We start from the raw sequence: 20,448 nt of genomic DNA, 5'->3' as shown, positions 1-20,448 counted from the left end.
TATATATGATCTGGACTCCAGAGAAGTCCAGACTCTAGAAATGTAAATGTAGGAGTTGTGGATATATAGGTGGTATTTAAACTCACAAAGTGATTTCTGGCTTCTGCTTAGGATATAGAAAGCTGAAAAGAGTATTGCTCCCATCCTAAAATAAGAATGAGCTGTAATACACAGTCATAACTTCTGTTGACTCATCGGAGGTGGGATCTGGCTCATCTGTAACAGAGCACAGGAAGAAGGCAGGGTTGTCATACAAGGGTAAAGAAGCATTCAGCTAAGTTTTTTTTTTTTTTTTTTTTTTTTTTGCGAGAGAGAGAGAGAGAGAGAGAGAGAGAGAGAGAATGAGAGAGCACCAGAGGGAGGAGGGTCAGAGGGAGAAGCAGACTCCCTGCTGAGCAGGGAGCCCGATGTGGGACTCAATCCCGGGACTCCCGGATCATGACCTGAACCGAAGGCAGCGGCTTAACCAACTGAGCCACCCAGGCGCCCTCAGCTAAGTTTTTAATGAATTGCTGAAGTCAGAGTGTGGGTTAGCATGAGACTGTAGAATCCTTGAGAGCTGCAGACACAGGGTAGGTAATACCCACCTGTAGGCTTTTCTTCAAGGCCTCCCAGCAGTTTCTCATGAGAAAGGTTGGGGAGGGGCGCCTCCCTTTGCCTCGGGTCATGATCCCGGGGTCCTGGGATGGGGCCCAGCATCGGGCTCCCTGCTCCGCGGGAAGCCTGCTTCTCCCTCTCCTACTCCCCCTGCTTGTGTTCCCTCTCTCGCTGTGTGTCTCTCTGTCAAATAAATAAATAAAATCTTTAAAAAAAAAAAGATTGGGGAAAGCAAGGGAGACAAAGGTTAGGCTCACTAGGTGGTACAGGTCTACCTGGACTTTTTTCTCCCTGTGGAAAAGAGCTTTAAGCCACTGGGGGAAGGGAATAAACGCCATTTTCCACTGTGGCTGGGAGGAGTGAAAAGACAAAAACCCATAAAACCTGAGGGAAGGGGAGGAAACTTCTGGGTTCAGACCATTAGTTTTCCTACTACTGGGAGAAAGCCCTATGCCCTGAGACCCAGGGATAATGGCTTGCCTGAGACTGAGACTCAGCTAGGATAACAGAGAACTTCCCTGTTCCCTACTAGCAAGTAAAGCAACAGCAGTCTGCCCCTGGGGGACTATGGAGAAAGCCTCTGGGGAAGGTGCCCTGAGAAAACCTCAAAGCTGAGGGTGGAGCAAGAACACTGAGAAAAACCCTCAGGCAAACCAGCTCCCACCCTAAGCAGAGGGTTGCCCTAGAGGAATTTGAAGCAGGTAGTGCACTTAAGGTAATCATAACAAAGAACCCCAACCCAGCCTAATTCCTGAAGAGATTGACTCAACCCCTCCCCTCAGCCCCCCACTAATAGCTTGCAGAAAAAGAGCCATACCCATTTTTTTTTTTTAAGATTTTATTTATTTATTTGACAGAGACAGCGAGAGCAGGAACACAAGCAGGGGGAGTGGGAGAGGGAAAAGCAGGCTTCCCGCTGAGCCGGGAGCCCGATGTGGGATTCGATCCCAGGACCCTGGGATCATGACCTGAGCCGAAGGCAGTCGCTCAACCAACTGAGCCACCCAGGCACCCCATACCCATTTTTTTTAATCTTTTTTTTTTTTTTAATTTTATTTATTTGGCAGAGAGAAACACAGGGAGAGAGGGATCACAAGCAGGGGGAGTGGGAGAGGGAGAAGCAGGCTTCCCGCGGAGCAGGGAGCCCGATGCGGGGCTCAATCCCAGGACCCTTGGACCATGACCCGAGCCGAAGGCAGACGCTTAATGACTGAGCCACCCAGGCGCCCCGAGACTCATTTGCCTTAAAAGGGGTAGCAAAGAGAGCTTCATTGATGGTCAAGTTTTGTGGATGTGGCCTGGTAACTGTTTCCTAGAAGAAATGTGTCAGTATTCCCCTTGTAGAATCTTTCCCAGTGCACAAATGACTGACAACGATGACAACCAATGGCAGTTTTTCTTTTCTTATTTGAGGTATTAAGAAGCAAGCATTTTCTAGTTCCTAACAAACTGTTTTTCTCTTAAAGATTTTATTTATTTGAGAGAGAGAGAGCGAGCGCACAAGCAGGGGGAGGAGCGGAGGGAGAAGCAGGCTCTCCGCTGAGCAGGGAGCCCCATGTGGGACTCGATCCCAGGACCCTGGGATCGTGACCTCAGCTGAGGGCAGATGCTTAACCGACTGAGTCACCCAGGCGCCCTGAGCCATATCCATTTTTATACTGTTCCTCAGTCTCCTGTGTTATACAGGATATCCATCATTCAGGCAAAAGTTATGGAATATACAAAAAGTAAGAAAAAATAACCCACTGTTTAAAAATCAAAATAACCAAAAAAGTGAGGATGATAACAGTTGTGAGAACTATCAGACAATGAATTTATTTTTTTTTAAGATTTTATTTATTTATTTGACAGCACAAGCACACAAGCAGGGGGAGCAGCAGCAGAGGGAGAAGCAGGCTCACGCTCTGCAGGGAGTCTGTTTCTCTCTCTCCCTCTTCCTCTGCCCTTCCCCCCACTTGTGCGCGTGCGCTCCTCTCTCTTTCTCTCTCTCTGTCAAATCCCAGAATCAGCCCAGCACTTCTGTGGTCATTGCCCAGAGGGGTGAAAAACTGGAGTCACTTGATGCACACCTTCCAGCTGACATTGAACCAAGGCACCAGGGCTTTGTCGTCTTATTTTAGCTCTCCGGCTAAAAATAGTTCTTTTGGTGGTCTAATTAGTGGCATATTTTTTGCATTTTTGTGCTTTTTGTTAGTGATTTTGTTGTTTAAAATGGCCTCCGAGGGGCGCCTGGGTGGCTCAGTCGGTTAAGCGGCTGCCTTCGGCTCAGGTCACGATCCCAGGGTCCTGGGATCGAGACCCGCGTCGGGCTCCCTGCTCAGCGGAGAGCCTGCTTCTCCCTCTCCCTCTGCCTGCCTCTCTGCCTACTTGTTCTCTCTCTCTCTCTTTGTCAAATAAATAAAATCTTTAAAAAAATAATAAAAAATAAAAATAAATAAAATGGCCTCTGAAGTGTAGTGTTGAGTACCAGGAGGAGAGAATGCATGAGGTAAGTTTCATTCAAATAGGACTTGTAGTGCTGCTGTCCATGAGTTCAGTATTAATGCCTTAACAATGTATATACGAAAAACGGTGTATTTAAATAGAAACACTTAAAACAAGGTTATATATTGACCAGTTGATGAAAATAATGTGCCCAGAGGCTTGCAGGAACCTAACTCCATATTCCCCCAGAGCAGTGGTTCAGTATTTGCTAATTCATGTACATGCAATGTTATAGACTATAACTACCACAAATAACAAGAATTGACTATTTAGCAACATGGAGTTTATTGACAGCCTTGAAAAGAACTATTTCAGTGGGAGTGGGGATAAAAATCTAATTAGATCCAGGGCGCCTGTGTGGCTCAGTCGGTTAAGCGACTGCCTTCGGCTCAGGTCATGATCCTGGAGTCCCGGGATCGAGTCCCACATCGGGCTCCCTGATCGGCGGGGAGTCTGCTTCTCCCTCTGACCCTCCTCCCTCTCATGCTCTCTGTCTCTCATTCTCTCTCTCGCAAATAAATAAAATCTTAAAAAAAAAAATCTAATTAGATCCAAAAGAGCATGGAAAAAGAGAGGGTGAAAAAGAGTAGACACTCACTGACAACAGAATGAATAGACAACTCCTTTGAGGGGTTTTGTTGCAAAGGGGGCTAAGAAATGAAGTTGCTGGAGAGGGTTGTAGGTCAAAGCTGCAAAGCTTTACTTTTATTATTACTTTTTAAGATAGGAGGACTTAATAGCCTGTTTGTATACCAATGGGATTGATTAAATAGAAGGGGAAAACTTGATGATACAGGAAAGAGAGGTCAATCCTGGGATGATGTCCTTGAGGAGGGGCGGGAACGAGATTTAGTCTACAAGTGGAAAAATTTATTTTATATGAGCACAGGTACATCATTCACATTTAGAAAGAAAATAGAGATTACGTAAGGATGAGATACTCTGAAAGTTTTCTTCTGATAACTCTTTTTTTTTAAGATTATTTATTTATTTGACAGAGAGAGAGAGAGAGAGAGAGAGAGTGCTCACGCAAGCAGGGGAGTGGCAGGGGAAGGGAGAGGGAGAAGCAGGCTCCCCGCCCAGCAGGGAGCCGGACATAGGGCTTGATCCCAGGACCCTGAGATCATGACCTGAGGTGAAGGCAGATGCTTAACCGACTGAGCCACCCAGGCACCCCTCTTTTGATAACTTACTTGCTTTTCAGTGAAATAAAATGCTTTGAGAAGATAGGGAAGGAGGAGAAAGTATGAAATAGTCTGCCAGGACAGTAGGAGATGTAAGTGGACTAGGGATATGTAACAGGATTGATGGAAACTGTGAACAGTCCACTTGAGGTTTGATCATGAGTTTAAAGTGAAACTGTTGGGGCACCTGGGTTCAGATTCCTTGCTCAGCGGGGAGTCTGCTTCTCCCTCTCCCTCTACTGTTTCTTCCACTTGTCTCTCTAGTCCTCTCTCTCTGTGTGTCAAATAAATAAAATCTTAAAAAAAAAAAATAAAGTGAGACTGTTAAGTTCAGTTATGTGTTTTTCTCCAGTCTGATTCAGGTATGGTTTGCATTCAGGTTACAGGCATAGAGTAGGGGAGTTAACAGGGTTGATGTTTAGTTAAGGGACTATAATGAAGCAAGAAAAGACAAGGACATTGATGATGTGTATGATAGAGGGATTATGATGCTGGGCACAAAATTTAAGCTGTATAAAGAAGGAAGTGGAGACTTCATGGGGTCAAGAGTAGGGAAAAAGATATTAGGTTCCATGGGTTATAGGTTCCTATGGAGTCCGAGAATTGTTGACAGTCCCAAGTAGTAGAGGTAATGAGTTGGAAGTAGTGATACTTAGAGGGATGCTTGAATTTGAGATTATGGAGGGTGCATTTATTGACAATGATAAGATTTGAGTAGTTCTCAACTGGATTGTACTGCTTCCCCACTGAGCTGTCTGGAAATATGTGTGTGTTTGGGGGTAGGGAGGGTGCCACTGGTATTCAATGGGCAGGGACCAGAGATGCTAAATGTTTTGCATTGAGCGGGATACTCCTACACATGGAAGAATTGTCCTGCCCAAAATGCCTGTTTAGAAACCTTGTAGGGTATGACAACAGGAGCAGGTAGCTGAGGAGGGTGGAGGACAGGGCTTTGGAGAAGAATAAAAGACAGAGGCCTGGGTGTGGAAGGTTACTGAATGTTGCATATTGAAATTACCACAGATTATATCAGGAGTGGTATTAGAATAGGTTGGTTTGGCTGCTAAATGCCTAAATGAGGGCACGTGGGGCGCCTGGGTGGCTCAGTTGGTTAAGCGTCTGCCTTCAGCTCAGGTCATGATCCCAGGGTCCTGGGATTGAGCCCCGCATCAGGCTCCCTGCTCCGCAGGAAGCCTGCTTCTCCCTCTCCCACTCCCCCTGCTTGTGTTCCCTCTCTCGCTGTCTCTCTCTCTGTCAAATAAATAAAATCTTAAAAAAAAAAAAAAAAGAGGGGCACCTGGGTGGCTCAGTTGGTTAAGTGACTGCCTTCGGCTCAGGTCATGATCCTGGAGTCCCGGGATCGAGTCCCACTTCGGGCTCCCTGCTCCGCAGGGAGCCTGCTTCTCCCTCTGACCCTCCCCACTCTCATGTGCTCTCTCTCTCTCTCTCTCATTCTCTCTCTTTCAAATAAATAAATAAATAAAATCTTTAAAAAAAAAAAAAGAAAGAAATGAGGGCACGTGACTGCCATAAGGACCGTCTGCTGCCATGAGCCTTGAAGTTGGGAGCTTTTAGGGGAGGACTTTGAAGGGACAGTGGTCTGGAAGTACTGATGAAAAGCAAAGGAAACATGCCCCTTATCTGTAGGCTCATGGTATGAGTGCAGGAGAGAGCTGTAGGAGAGGCAGATTTCTTGAGAAGAGAGCTGAGGTTCAATTATGGCAGGAAGGTGAAGGGGAGGGACTTAGTACTAGTTGAATTTCATTTAATTACAAATTATATGTAGATTGAGAGGCAGGCAGTCTTGCTTAATGCGAAGAATGATGGAAGCAGTTAGAAGACTGGGTCGGAACCCAGGTTTTGTCACTTAGTGACTCTAGAACTTTGACTAAGTCACTTATTTAATAAGACTTGATGTTCATCATCTGGAAATTACGTGTCAGACTTGGCGATCTCTTAAGGTCTTTACCAGGTCATAACTTTCAGTAATTCTCATATTGTAGAGAAATTTGTATACTTTAATCAGGTGTGAATAGGGAAAACGATGATAGTAACAAGTGAATGTCCACTGTGTGCCAGGTGCATTTCTAAGCATTTTACATGTTTTAATGCCTTCAAACCTCAGGTCAGCCTATTGTGCTTTTATAACTCCCATGCAACTAGTAAGGCTAGAGACGTGATTTGAATTCCAGCAGTTTGACTTCACAGTTTGGGTTTCCTGGGAAGTGGACTGTGAGATGGAGATTAGCATGCAGGAGGTTTATTAGGGAGTTCTCTTGGGATTACCACCTGTGAAAAGTAAAGAAAAGAAGAGAAGGAAGCAGGATTGGGCAGAGGGAGAAGTGGGACTCAGTCTCAATGAAGGCCTCAGCTGACCCCATAGAGAGCTTTGAAGATGAGATAACTCTTCAGAATAGGGGGAAGGAGTCAGCCAGACCTTCATATCCCAGCATGCACCAGTCATTGGATCTTGACTGACCTGGACTGGGAAGGGCTATATGTGACCTTAGACAAGGTGACTCATCAGCCAACGCAATTTCAAAGAGGGCTGACAGCTGAACACTGCCAGCAAACATACTCCAGCAGCTGGGGAGTAAGTCTTTTACTAGAGAAACAGGATCTTCGAGGTGCATCATAGTGCCCACCATAACTCCAGAGTCCACAGTAACCAGTCCTTTGTTGCCTCCAGGGAGAGTATGAGGATAAATGAGAATAGTGGAAGAAATTACAAATAGGCTTGGCTCCAAAACACTTTTAAAACAGCATGCCATTTTTTTTTTAAGATTTTATTTTATTATTATTATTTTTTAAAGATTTTATTTATTTATTTGAGAGAGAGAGAATGAGAGACAGAGAGCATGAGAGGGAGGAGAGTCAGAGGGAGAAGCAGACTCCCTGCCGAGCAGGGAGCCCGATGCGGGACTCGATCCCGGGACTCCAGGATCATGACCTGAGCCGAAGGCAGTTGCTTAACCAACTGAGCCACCCAGGTGCCCCTAAGATTTTATTTTTAAGTAATCTCTACATCCCACTGTGGGGCTTGAACTAACAACCCCAAGATCAGGAGACACAATGCTCTACCAGCTGAGCCAGCCAGGTGCCCCCACGCCATTCATATTTTTGACCTGAGGACTTAAGGTTCATCCAGGGAGGGCGCCTGGGTGGCTCAGTTGGTTAAGCAACTGCCTTCAGCTCAGGTCATGATCCTGGAGTCCCGGGATCTAGTCCCACGTCGGGCTCCCTGCTCAGCGGGGAGCCTGCTTCTCCCTCTGACCCTCCCGACCCTCCCCCCTCTCATGCTCTCTCTCAGTCTCTCTCTCTCAAATAAATAAATAAAAAATCTTAAAAAAAAAAAAAAGAAAAGAAAAAGGTTCATCCAGGGATAAGCTAAGAATGTGTGTGTGCATCAGTGCCTTTGATAATCCTTTCTTACCTAGAGATACTCTATCTAACATCTTGGATATTCTAGGTCATCTGGGTTTCACTTTTTGGTAGAGAAAGATTCTCCTATAGAGTAACTTAGAAATCTGGGTGAGTTTATATGGATGTTTCCAGCATGGATGGCATGGGAGAGTGGAAGAATGATTTTTCTTTTTCATTTGCTTAACGGTCTTTCACAGAGCCAAAAGTTTTAAATTTTGACTAGGTCCAATTTATCAAGTTTTCCTTTTATGGATTGTGCTTCTGGTGTCTAAGAATTCTTTGCTAGTCCTAAATTTCAAAGATTTTTTTATTCTATAGGTTTATGTTTTACATGTAAGTCCATGATCTATTTTAAGTTAATTTTTGTATAGATTTGAGAGTTTTGGGTTGTTCTTTCATTTTGTTGTTTTGCCTCTGGATGTACAGTTGCTACAGCACCACTGTATTACTTTTGCACCTTTGTCGGAAGTTATTTGGATGTGTTTATTTATTTATTTTTATTATTATTATTATTTTTTTAAGATTTTATTTATTTATTTGAGAGAGAGAGAATAAGAGAGCACATGAGAGGGGGGAGGGTCAGAGGGAGAAGCAGGCTCCCCGCTGAGCAGGGAGCCTGATGCGGGACTCGATCCCGGGACTCCAGGATCATGACCTGAGCCGAAGGCAGTCGCTCAACCAACTGAGCCACCCAGGTGCCCTGTATTATTTCTTTTTTATTGCCCTGTTGCACTCTCTAGAACTCCCAGAACTACGTTGAATAGAGTGGTGAGAATGGACATCTTTTCTTTGTACCAGTCTTAAAGGGGAAACATTCATTTTCTCATCATTAAGTCTGATGTTAGCTGTAGGGTTTTTTTATAAATGTTCTTTGTGAGTTTGAGGAAGTTCTCTCTATTCCTAGTTTTTTTTTTTTTAGACTTTATTTATTTGACAGAGGGAGACACAGTGAGAGAGGGAACACAAGCAGGAGGAGTGGGAGAGGGAGAAGCAGGCTTCCTGCTAAGCAGGGAGCCTGATGTGGGGCTTGATTCCAGGACCCTGGGATCATGACCTGAGCTGAAGGCAGATGCTTAACGACAGAGTCACCCAGGCGCCCCTATTCCTAGTTTTTTGAGAGTTGTGGTTTTTTTTTTTCCACGAAATGAGATTTTTCTGCATCAGTTAGTATGCAGTGATGATTTTTTTCTTCTTTGGCCTGTTGATGTGGTGGCTTACATTGATTGATTTTTAAATATCAAACCAGCCTTGCATACCTGAAATAAATAGCACTTGGGCCGTTTTTTTATATGTTGCTAGATTCTGTTTGCTAATACTTTGTTGAGGATTTTGCATCTAAATTCATGAGATAATGGTCTGTGGTAGAGATTGTATAAAATTGGCATTAATTGTCCTTGACATGTTTGATAAAACTCTCCAGTGAAACTGGAGCCTGGAATTTCTTTTCTTTATAGGACTATTCAGGCTGTTTTATCATGGCTGAGTTTTGGTAGTTTGTGGTTTTCAAGAAATTGATGCATTACTTCTGAGTTGTCAAATTTATGAATGTAGAGTTGTTCTTAGTATTACCTTTTTAACCCACTTAATGGCTGTAGGGTCTGTTGACCTTAAAAATCTAACAGTCAGTTAATTTACCAGCAAAAATAAGTTTATTCAGGAATAACAGAAAATTGCAATCTGGGACATGCAGACTCTGGCAAAACCATAGACAGGTCCCATAAACAAAGGAGAGGAATGTTATTTTATGGAGGAGGAGGAGGAGGGAGTTGGCAGTGTTTTTTTGTTTTTTTTTTTTTTAGAGATTTTATTTATTTGGGAGAGAGAGATAGTGACAGAGATAGTGAGAGAGAGCACAACTGGGAGGAGAGGGAGAAGCAGACTCCCCACTGAGCAGGGAGCCTGACAGGCCCATCCCAGGACCCTGGGATCATGACCTGAGCCGCAGACAGATGCTTAACCAACTGAGCCACCAGGCAACCCAGCAGTGGTTATTTTTAAAGAAAGTCCATCCCAGAAAGGCACCAGTTCAGGGTGATAATTGTTTCTCATTGACTGAATTGCAGGGCTAGTCAATTTCTTGTAGGAGATGCAGAGTGCATCTCTGCCTTTTGGGGCCTGTAATTGAGTTCTTCCTGTTAACCATTCTTTTGAGTCTGTATTTGCCATTGAGTGGTAGGGCTCCCCCTTCTGGCCTCCCAACTCCACTTTAGTTGAGGTTTCCCTTTATTAAGTTTCCTATTTCACCCTTTTGATCAAGATCTTTCTCTGAAAGCATAGCTGATCAAAAGTCAGGTTTTTTAAATTCAGTGACCTTTTGACCCTCAGTGCCAGGAAAGACTTTTCCTGGTTGTCATGCCCCATATCAGATGGAAAATACATAGCAATTGGAAACCAGTTAAGGTCACATTTGAGTAACAAAGGAAGGTTAGGAGGGAGAGCTCTCAGGCACTGCCTATCTTATAGTCCATATTTACCAAGATCATAAGCACTGAAGATCATTTCCTTATTGGGAACATCATTTTTACCAAAGTTCAATATGCAACAAATACAGAAGAAAGTAACATGACAATTTCAGATTGTATAATGGTTCTAAACTGGGATCCTAGATCTGAAAGTCGCCAACTAAAAATATCTGTTGGCACTTATTCCAACTTAAGGGAGAAAAGTTACCCCTATGGAAGCAAACCTGAAGTTGTTTATGCCTCTTGGAAGTCTCCATTTAAAGCTGCCATGAAAGCAGAACAGTGAATACAGCAAGAGCACACTGAAAGAATTAACTGAGTGCAGGTATAAACATGAAGCAATAGCTGATGAACTTTTTCAAAACAGCAAAATCTCAAAGACATTTTAAAGCAGCATTGTTATCTTGAAAGAACTGTTTGGAACCAAATGCGTTACAGTTGGTAAGGTTGCAAATTCAGAGACCATGAATTTGGATAAGAATCCAGAACCAGTTAATAGTTCAGATGAAAGAAATACTTTTATGAATTCCGAACCTTGTAGAAGAAGCAAGTGAAAAATTAATTTGTCATGGGATCACAATGAGGCTGTTTCTGAAAGGCCATAATCAAAAGAAGAGGTTTCCCTCCCTTCACAAGGGTTTGGGAAATGCAGACAAGGGCGTTCATTGTCTTTTCACAAATGAGAAGAAGCAACAGTGAGAAAAAGGTACACAGGCCTGGTCCAGACATCTTGGGAAAGCTGTCTTATCAGATGGCATCTGCTTCAGTTCCGGGAAATCTTTTTTTTAAATTTTTTTTAAAGATTTTATTTATTTATTTGACAGAGAGAGAGACAGGAGAGAGGGAACACAAGCAGGGGGAGTGGGAGAGGGAGAAGCAGGCTCCCCAGTGAGCAGGGAGCCCAGTGCGGCGCTCGATCCCAGGACCCCGGGATCATGACCTGAGCCGAAGGCAGACGCTTCTACTGAGCCACCCAGGCGCCCCTGGTTCCGGGAAATCTTCACTTTCAGGTCACCAGGTGGCGTGCAGGGCCAGTTAGGGTTTGGTACTTTCTTTAGATGTGTCACATGAAACCAAGAGTCTGTTTCTTAGAGTTTGGTGGCACAAGGCTGGTTAGCAGTAACTAGTAAGGTCATTTCCATCAAAGAGCCCGATGGTGGGACTCAGTCCTAGGACTCTGGGATCATGACCTGAGCCAGAGGCAGGCAGCATTTAACTGACTGAGCCACCCAGGCGCCCCTAAGCATGGTTATTTTTAATAGAAGCAGTTAGGCCTTTAGAACATTGGAGTAGATCTCTTTTTATCAACTGTGGGTCAGAGGAGGCAGGGGCCAAGTGTATTAATGTCCCGTGACTATCTCAAAAAATGAGAATCTCTGAATTCCAAAGGGGGTGGATCTGAAATTTGGAAGGACTAACAGCACTGTTAACCAGGGCGTTTGAGGGTCTCTACAAATTTTGCCAATTGAGTCTTAATAGCGCCATCTCTGTGTTTGACCGACCTCGAGGATTGAGGATGGTATGCACGACGGAAGTGTCGTAAAACCGGCCGAACAGCACAGACGTGTTGAAGCCACCTGACTGGAAAAGGGGGTTTCCCGACCACTATCAAGTTTAGAGAAAGGTTCCCCAGGTGTAGGGATAAGCTTTTCTATGAGAATGTTAGGCACAGAAAAAACATTGGCCTCTCGACGAGGAAAAGCTCCAGTCCGCTGAGGAAGCATGCAAACCATAACTAAATCATACTTACATATCCGTGAGACAGGGAAGCTGTATGAAATCCGGTTGTGCAAACAAGTTTCTTTCAGTTGTTCTTTGGACTGGAAGGACAAGTGAGTGTAGGCACTTTTTGTGGCTTTATTAGTATTTCCCTACCAATGCTGGTTTGGGAATGATAATCATTTTGTCAGTAGACAGTAGTTTAATGCATGCACAGTAGTAAGTGGGAACTTTAGAATTTTTGGTAGGGCTGGATTTTCATTTGGTCCAAACCAGCATTTTCTTTTTATCAGAACGACAATACTTTCTAGATTTCCCATATTGTTTTTCCCTCTCTGGGGCTAATTGTTGGGTATCTCTTGTTAGTGTTCCCAAATGATAATTTGGGAGAACATCCCTTTGGACCATGACAGAGGTTTAGCTCTTGGTTTCCTTCAGAGCAGTGCTTTTGGTAGCAATATCAGCAAGGTTTACTCTGGCACCCAGGAGGTCGAGTCTGGAATGCCCAGGAACCTTAATAATAGCCAGAGCAGCAGCAAAAATATGGCGTCTAGTAAATTTTGGATATAGGAGCCATTTTTAATTTTATCCCCATTAGAGGTTAAGGAAACCGTAGTTTCCATAATGTTCCAAAGGCATACTGACAATGGGTATAAATGTTTGCAGTTTTACCCTTGCCCAACGTACAAGCCTGAGTGAGGGCATAAAATTCAGCCTGTTGTGTAGCCAGAGGTAGAAGTCCTGCCTCAGTGACTTCAGAGGAAGTTGTAATAGCATACCTAGCATGATATTTAGCATTTTCATCCTTTATTTTTTCCCTAAAGATTTTGTTTATTTGAGAGAGAGAGAGAGAGCACGAGTAGGGGGGAAGGGGCAGAAGCAAAGGGAAAAGCAGACTCCCCGCTGAGCAGGGAGCCTGACGCGGGGCTCGATCCCAGGACCCTGGGATCATGACCTGAGCTGAAGGCAGACGCTTAACAACTGAGCACCCAGGTGCCCCAATCTTTTTTTTTTTTTTTTTTTTAAGGATTGTATTTATTTGAGAGAGAGACACAGAGAGCACAAGCATGAGCAGGGAGAGGAGCAGAGGGAGAGGGAGAAGCAGACTCCCCGCTGAGCAGGGAGCTGGATGCAGGGCTTGATCCCAGGACCCTAAGATCATAACCTGAGCTGAAGGCAGACACTTAACCAACTGAGCCACCCAGGCGCCCCGCATTTTCATCCTTTAAATAAGAACCATCAGTAAACCGTTAAAAATCTGCAGTGGTTAGAGGAGTTTTGTGTAAATTGTCACAGGGAGTCGAAGGATGGTCTGTCAGCATTAAGCAGTCATGAGGGGTTTCGTCAGTGAAGGAGGGGAGAAAGACTAGCAGGGTTAAGGTTATTGCAGCAGGAAAGAGTTCTGTGAGGGGCCATGGGCAGCAGGATGTCCTAGGAGGTGAGATGACTGAGAAGTGCTGAGTGTGAGGAGACTTCAGGAGGGCCTTTACTGCGTGGGGCACAGAGGGTTAAAGGGGATCCTAGATTATTTCTTCAGTGGCTTTAACTACAAGGGAAAGTGGCAGGAATGGCTCTGAGGCAAAGGGGACATCCCCATGCCACAGGCTCCAGTTGTTGGTCATAATACCCTGGGGGTCGGTGATGGTCCCCATGTTTTTGGATGACTACTCGAAGGACGTTCCCTTCCCTCTCACATACAAAGAGGAGAAAGGGAAGTTGATAATTAGGATGTCTGAGGGCAGGGGGCTTTATTAGGCTTTTCTTTAAAGTTTCAGAAGCTGGGGTGCCTGGGTGGCACAGTCAGTTGAACGTCTAACTCTTGGTTTCGGCTTGGATTGTAATCTCAGGGTCATGAGATCAAGCCCCACATTGGGCTCCACACTCAGTGCAGAGTCTGCTTAGGATTCTCTCCTTCTCTTTCTGCCCCCCTCCCCTTGAGTGTGTGCTCTCTCTCTCTTTCAAATAAATAAGTAAATCTTTTTTAAAAAACCTATTAAAGTCTCAAAAGCTATATCCTCCTGATCTTTTAAATAAAAAGCAGCAGGTTTGTCATTTTTTAGTAAAGCATAAAGAGATTGAGCCATAGAAAATAAGTTTGGAATCCAGTTTCAGTGGTAGCCAGCCAGTCCAAGAAAACCTTGTAATTGGTGTGTAGTTTTAGGTTTTGGACAGTTCAGGATGCCACGAAACCTTCCTAGATCCAAATGTGGACCTTGTTCCAAGATCAGGTGCCCTATGTATCGAATCTGAATTTGAGCCAAGTGCAGGTTTTTTTTTTGAGGCTTTATGTCCCTTTACATCTAGAAGTTTTAACAGGTGATGCTGTCTCCTGTGAAGAGGTTGGAGAAGAGCAGCGGGGAAGCTAACCATCTCCATATTGTGACAAAGCAGAGCCTGCAGAAAACTTTATATCATCCAAATCAGACTTTAAGGATTGTGAAAAGTCAGAGGACTGTGCGTAACTCTGGGGCATTACTGTCCCAGTGTATGCCTGTTTTTCCCAAGTGAAAGAAAAGAAAGGCTACCCTTATTAACTGGAATACTAAAAAATTCACCAAATAGATCAATTAGCGTGAACAATTTGCTTTCGGTGGGAATGGATGTCAGTAGCATATGGGAGTTAGGAACAACAGGGTGCCAAGGGATAATGATGATACTTATTTTCCACAGGTCCTGGACGAACCTCTGTCTTTAGCCATGGGGTCTTCTCAGGGCAAAGTCAGGGTATGACAGGCCCTGAGCTTTGTAGCTTTGTAATCTATTATGAGCTTGATGCCTTGAAGGGTTTCTTTATTATAGGGTATTGATTCATTCTGGGGAGAGGTTTTGAGGGATCTGAATATTGATGGGAGGTGTACTGTGGATGCTGCCAATAACAGTTGAAGATTTTGTTCATAAGGAGGAAAGTAGTGGATCCAATAGGAACGAATGACCAGTGTCCCCAGACTCCGCTATAGTGCCATCAGAGAAAGAACAAATAAAAGATGTCAAGGGTAATTTAATCCCCTGGTTAGCTATCTTGATTACTGCTGTCAAATTCTAGAATTATTTCCCCCTTTTGGGAGAAATTCCCACATGATATTTTTCTAAGAAATCTCAGCCTGATAAATGAACAGGGGTAGAGGAACTAAGGAAGAAAAAGGATGGGTATCTCTCAAACGGCCTATACAAAAGGGAATAGGTTCAAAGGCAGGAACCTGTTGAGGTTCATTAGAGACTCCACTATTTGAGTTGTTTTAGTACTCTGAGACAGGGGCTGCTTTATAGCAGTATAGCCAAGAGTGTAGCTCCCGTGTCAGTAAGGACCGAAAGAGATTCATTCCCAAGCCAGTTAGGAGGGAAGATTGGGAAGAGCCCCGTAGTTTCTTGGAGCTCTGTCATCGGGAATTAGGAGGACACTGGTTAGGCTGACTAGATGGCTGAAGTTCCTGGAGCACTTAAGCTGGTAATAGTCTTTTTTCCAATGTCCTGGCCCTTTGCAATAATAGCATCCTTTGATGAGCATTCTTCATTTGCCAGAGTTAAAAGTTGAGAATTTTAGCAGTCTTTATTTTAGGTGACTCCTCTGGGATACTAGCAAGCTGGTTTGCTAAATTTAAACTAAATCTGGAGTGGGCATAGTTTCCCATCCTGGAAAAACTGGTTCAGCCCATTACTAAACATAGTTAAATGCTACCTAGGCAGAGTCAACATGTAAAGGAGGACCAGAATTTTTTTAAGACAGTTTGGAGTTGATTGCAATGGTCATAAACAGGTTCATTAGGCTTTTGTGTGCAAGCCTGAATTTTGTTTGAATCAAGAGGCTTAGGAAAAGCTACTATAGTTGCTTAGTGGAGCATTACAGTGAGTGTTCTAGCATCCTGCCAAAAGTTAGAGGTTTCTTTCTCTAAATCCCCTCCAGGATATTCCCATCAGGCTGGCTTCATGCACTGTTTGGCCTGGCCCTCACCAACAAGCATGAGGACTAATTGATAAAAATCTGAGAAACTATGAATTTGAATAACTTTATTAAATTCTTCAGCAAAGCTGTTATGGGGGTGATCCTTTGTCACTTTAGCAAACTCTAACTATGACTCTCAATTTGGCCTTAGTCCAGGGAACCTAAGAAATTTGAGGTTGATTTGGATCCTCAAAAGATAATTTTAAAGGGACAGGTTCTGATAGGCTCTGACAGGCTCAGAGGAAGAGGGAGTGGGGAGAGTTTCAGGGAATAAAGGAAGTTTGGTGATGATTAGCATGGGGGAGCAGGGGACACAGAAGAGGTCAGGATGGTGGATGGTGCTGAAGTGAGGCCTGAGCTCTGGCTGCTGCAGTCCTGATGCATAGAAGACAAGGGAGGGGTAACAGAGGCCTCAGAAGGCTTTTTTGTCTTTCTTTAAAGGTTTGCCTCAGTCTAGAAATTCTGTTTTGTGGAGAGGCAGTTTTAGATTGCTGATAACATTTGGAAGCCTCAAAATATGAATCAAAACATCCCATTCAGTTTCCACAATTTTAGAGCCTTAGCTATTCAATTCAGTTTTGAGAAAAGTAAGTTTGGAAAGATTGGAAGTTACCCATAATGTCCATTTGAGGTTCTAAGCTACTTTTGATTAAATTGGTCTATTTACTAGAAATGTGCACAAGGAAGGGACTAGAGTATTTAAATATAAGATTGGGGGGGCGGTGCAGCTGGCTGGCTCAGTTGGAAGAGTATGTAACTCTTGATCTCAGAGTTGTGAGTTCGAGCCCCATGTTGGGTGTAGAGATTACCTATAAATCAATAAAACTTTAAAACTTTTAAAAAAGATTTTATTTACTTATTTGACAGAGCGAGAGAGCGCAAGCACAGGGAATAGCAGAGGGAGAGGGAGAAGAGGTCTCCCCGCCAAGCCAGGAGCCCGATGTGGGGCTCGATCTCAGGACCCCAGGATCACGACCTGAGCAAAAGGCAGACACTTAACCATCTGAGCCACCCAGTGGCTTTTTATTTTATTTTATTTTTTTATTTTAATAAAAAATTAAATATAAAATCAGGCCAGGGTCCTAGTAGGGGGGGCCCTCAAAGCATTTTGATGACTGGGATCCCATTTTTAGGGTTTTCTTTGTTTTCTAGAGCAACCTGGGTGGCTCAGTTGGTTAAGCGACTGCCTTCGGCTCAGGTCATGAACCTGGAGTCCCTGGATCGAGTCCCGCATCGGGCTCCCTGCTCTGCAGGGAGTCTGCTTCTCCCTCTGACCCTCCCCCCTCTCATGTGCTCTCTCTCTCAAATAAATAAAATCTTTAAAAACAAAAACAAAAAAAGACACCAAATTCCTAAACAGCACAGTTTCAACAGGAACAGCCTGGTTCCAAAAGGAATCAGACCAAAGGCCAACACACTCAAGTAGGAACAGCCCAGTTCCAAAGGAATCGGACTGAAGGTTAGTACGGTTCAATAGGAACAGTCTGGTTCTAAAAAGGAGTTGGACTGAAGGCCAAATGAGTATTCTCAGAAAAGACAGAGCCTTAAAGCAGATCCTCAAGAAAGCCTGGAGAGCACAAACACAGAGAGCAGAGTGACTATAGGGGGAAATTTACCTTCGAACTCCAGGGTGAGTAAGAAAGTAGTGAGCTCAGTTAGCTCTGTGGCTCCTGGCTGCCTGTTTGCTTACCAGACTTAGAGTTATTGGGGATCTTCCCCTGACCTCACTTCTCATCACCAAATGATGTTAAAAATTAACCTTAGGGGTGCCTGGGTGGCTCAGTCAGTTGGGCATCTTAATCTTGATTTCAGCTTGGGTCAGGAGATCGAGCCCAGTGGTGGGCTCTGTGCTCTGCTCAGCAGGGAGTCTGCTTGCGATTCTACCCCCCCCCCCACTTGCCTACATTCTCCCTCTCTCTCTCTAAAATAAATATTTAAAAAAAAATTAACCTTAAAACAGTTATTTTATCAGCAAAGGTGAGTTTATTTGGGAATAACAGAAAATTGCAATTTGAGACATGCAAGCTGTGGCAAAACCATAGACACAGCCCACAAACATAGGAGAGGAACATTATTTATGGAGAAGAAGGAGGAAATTGGAAGGAGTTGTTTTGAAAGAAAGTTCATTGGACAAAAGCATGAGTTCAGGGTAATGATTGTTTCTCATTAGCTGAGATGCAGGGATAGTTTCTTCTAGGAAATGCAGTGTACATCTGTTCCTGTTGGAGCCTGTAATTGATAATGCTTCCTATAATTGACATTGAGTGAGTAGTACACCCCCCTCCCAAAAAATCTGGACTCCCACTCCAGTTTAGTAAGGTTTCCTTTAATTAATTTTCACAGGTTTATAATGATATCCTGTTTCCTTATTCATGTTGGTGATTTGTCTTTTATTTTTAATCTTTGTCAGTCTTGCCAGGGTTTATAAATTTTATTGACCACCACTCCCAACCCAAAGAACTAGCTTTTTGTTTTATTGATTTTCTCTATTTTCCTGTTTTCAGTTTATTGATTTCTGCCATCTTTATTATTCTCTTCCTTCTGCTCACTTTAAGTTTATTTTGTTCATCTTTTTCTACTTTCTTTTTCTTTTTCTAGTTTCTTGAGTGAGGAACTTACATTTTTTAAGTTTGTTTTGTGTTTTTTGTTGTTGTTGTTGTTGTTTAGTAATTTCTGTGCCCAACATGGGGCTTGAATTCCCAACCCTGAGATCAAGAGTTACATATTCTTCTGACTGAACCAGCCAGTTGCCCCCAGAACTTATATTATGGATTTGAGATCTTTTCTCTTTGTTATTGAAAATATTTAATGCTATATATTTCCCTCTCAACACTGTTGTAGATGCTTCCCACAATTTTAATATGTTGTATTTTCATTTTCATTCACTTCTGTGTATATTTTAAATTTCTTTTCAGATTTCCTCTTTGACAGTTGCTTAATTAGGAGTGTGTTGTTTAGTGTCCATGTGTTAAATGATGTTCTGTTGTACTTCTTTTATTGATTTCTAGTTTGATTCCATTATGGTCAGAAAACATTCTGTGTGATTACAATTCTTTTAAATTTGTTGAAGTTTTTTTTTATTATCTAGGATATGGTATTTTGAATATTACATTGATGCTTGAAAAGATCTTTCATTTTGAAAGCAGATTAAGAGTTATAAACAGCTCAGATGTTCTCATCTGTTTATTTTGCAGACAGCTGAAATGAATTATTTTATTGAATGGAATGACTCTTAGCTTGGGAAAGTATGAGAAAATATATTTATAAGGAATATCTAATTTCTTCAGAGGGACGTGAGAGTAGATATGATTTGCAAGTATCATGCTGTAATAAAATTTTGCCCATAGTAGACATTTTAGGATAATTTAGATACATCATCTTTTTTTTTTTTTTTTTAAGATTTTATTTATTTATTTGACAGCGAGAGAGGGACCACAAGCAGGGGGAGTGGGAGAGGGAGAAGCAGGCTTCCCGCTGAGCAGGGAGCCCGATGTGGGGTTTGATCCCAGGACCCTGGGATCATGACCTGAGCCAAAGGCAGACGTTTAATGACTGAGCCACCCAGGCGCCCCTAGATACATCATCTTATAATAATAATTGCGTCTGGGACGCCTGGGTGGCTCAGTTGGTTAAGCGACTGCCTTCGGCTCAGGTCATGATCCTGGAGTCCCGGGATTGAGTCCCACATCGGGCTCCCTGCTCGGCAGGGAGTCTGCTTCTCCCTCTGACCCTCCCCCCTCTCATGTGCTCTCTCTTTCTCTCAAATAAATAAATAAATAAAATCTTTAAAAAAATAATAATAATTGTGTCTGTAGTGTTATAATATTCTGGAGTTGGCCCATAAAAATGTTAGATAACAGCCCCAAATTATGTGAATTAATATGTCTGAACTACTAGAGCAGACAGGTTCATAACTTAAGTTTAACGTATGTGGAGGAACTTGACATGAGAGGTCTCATCTTAACAATCTGTGATAAGAGGTGAATATTCTCCCAAATACAGAATGAATATTCTCATCTACAACTGAAGTGTGGTACTAGCAAAACAGTATTATAATGTGTTAAGATAGAGTTGGTGAGTTTACTGAAAATGTGTGGATGTTGGAAACCCACGAGGTCTTGATTATATGTGAGTTTCTTCAAAGGAAATATGAGTACACACAGTAGCATTCTGTTGATAGAAGAGGCTTTGTGATAATAGGACTAAGAACAATTGGGCCTTAGAGAAGAAAGTTTACCACATTTATATCACCTACAGCCGTTCAGAGGCACTGTGGTGATCTGATCAGCAAGTTTCTGTCCTTAAGGTTAAGACTCCCACCTTTGGTGTGTTCATTAAAAAATATTGAGTTTGTATCAAGATTTTTCATATTCAGTGCATTTTTCTAAATAATGATATAATTTTGAGTATTTTACCTGAGAAGCAATTTTGTGGTTCTTTTTTTTAAGATTGTATTTATTTTGAGAGAGAGTGCACAAGTGGGGGTAGGGGCAGAGGGAGAGGGAGAGAGAGAATCTCAAGCAGACTCCACACTAAGGTCAGAGCCCGACACGGGGCTCAATCCCATGACCATGAGATCATGACCTGTGCCGAAATCAAGAGTTGGACGTTTAAGTGACTGAGCTACCCAGATGTCCCA

General features: G+C 43.1%; 1 protein-coding gene across 9 annotated transcripts in view; it reads left to right on the top strand.

The window, feature by feature from the left end:
- The window catches only part of ATF1 (activating transcription factor 1), an 85,973-nt gene that overhangs the window by 11,208 nt on the left and 54,317 nt on the right, over positions 1-20,448 (top strand). The window lies entirely within an intron of this gene.

The sequence above is a fragment of the Mirounga angustirostris genome, unplaced genomic scaffold (assembly GCF_029215605.1).
Source record: "Mirounga angustirostris isolate CCGP_5_RB_7025 unplaced genomic scaffold, mMirAng1.0.hap1 SCAF_5, whole genome shotgun sequence".
In the NCBI taxonomy this organism is placed as follows: Eukaryota; Metazoa; Chordata; class Mammalia; order Carnivora; family Phocidae; genus Mirounga; species Mirounga angustirostris.
Note: the sequence above shows the minus strand (reverse complement) of the source record. Positions and strands in the feature narration are given on the sequence as shown.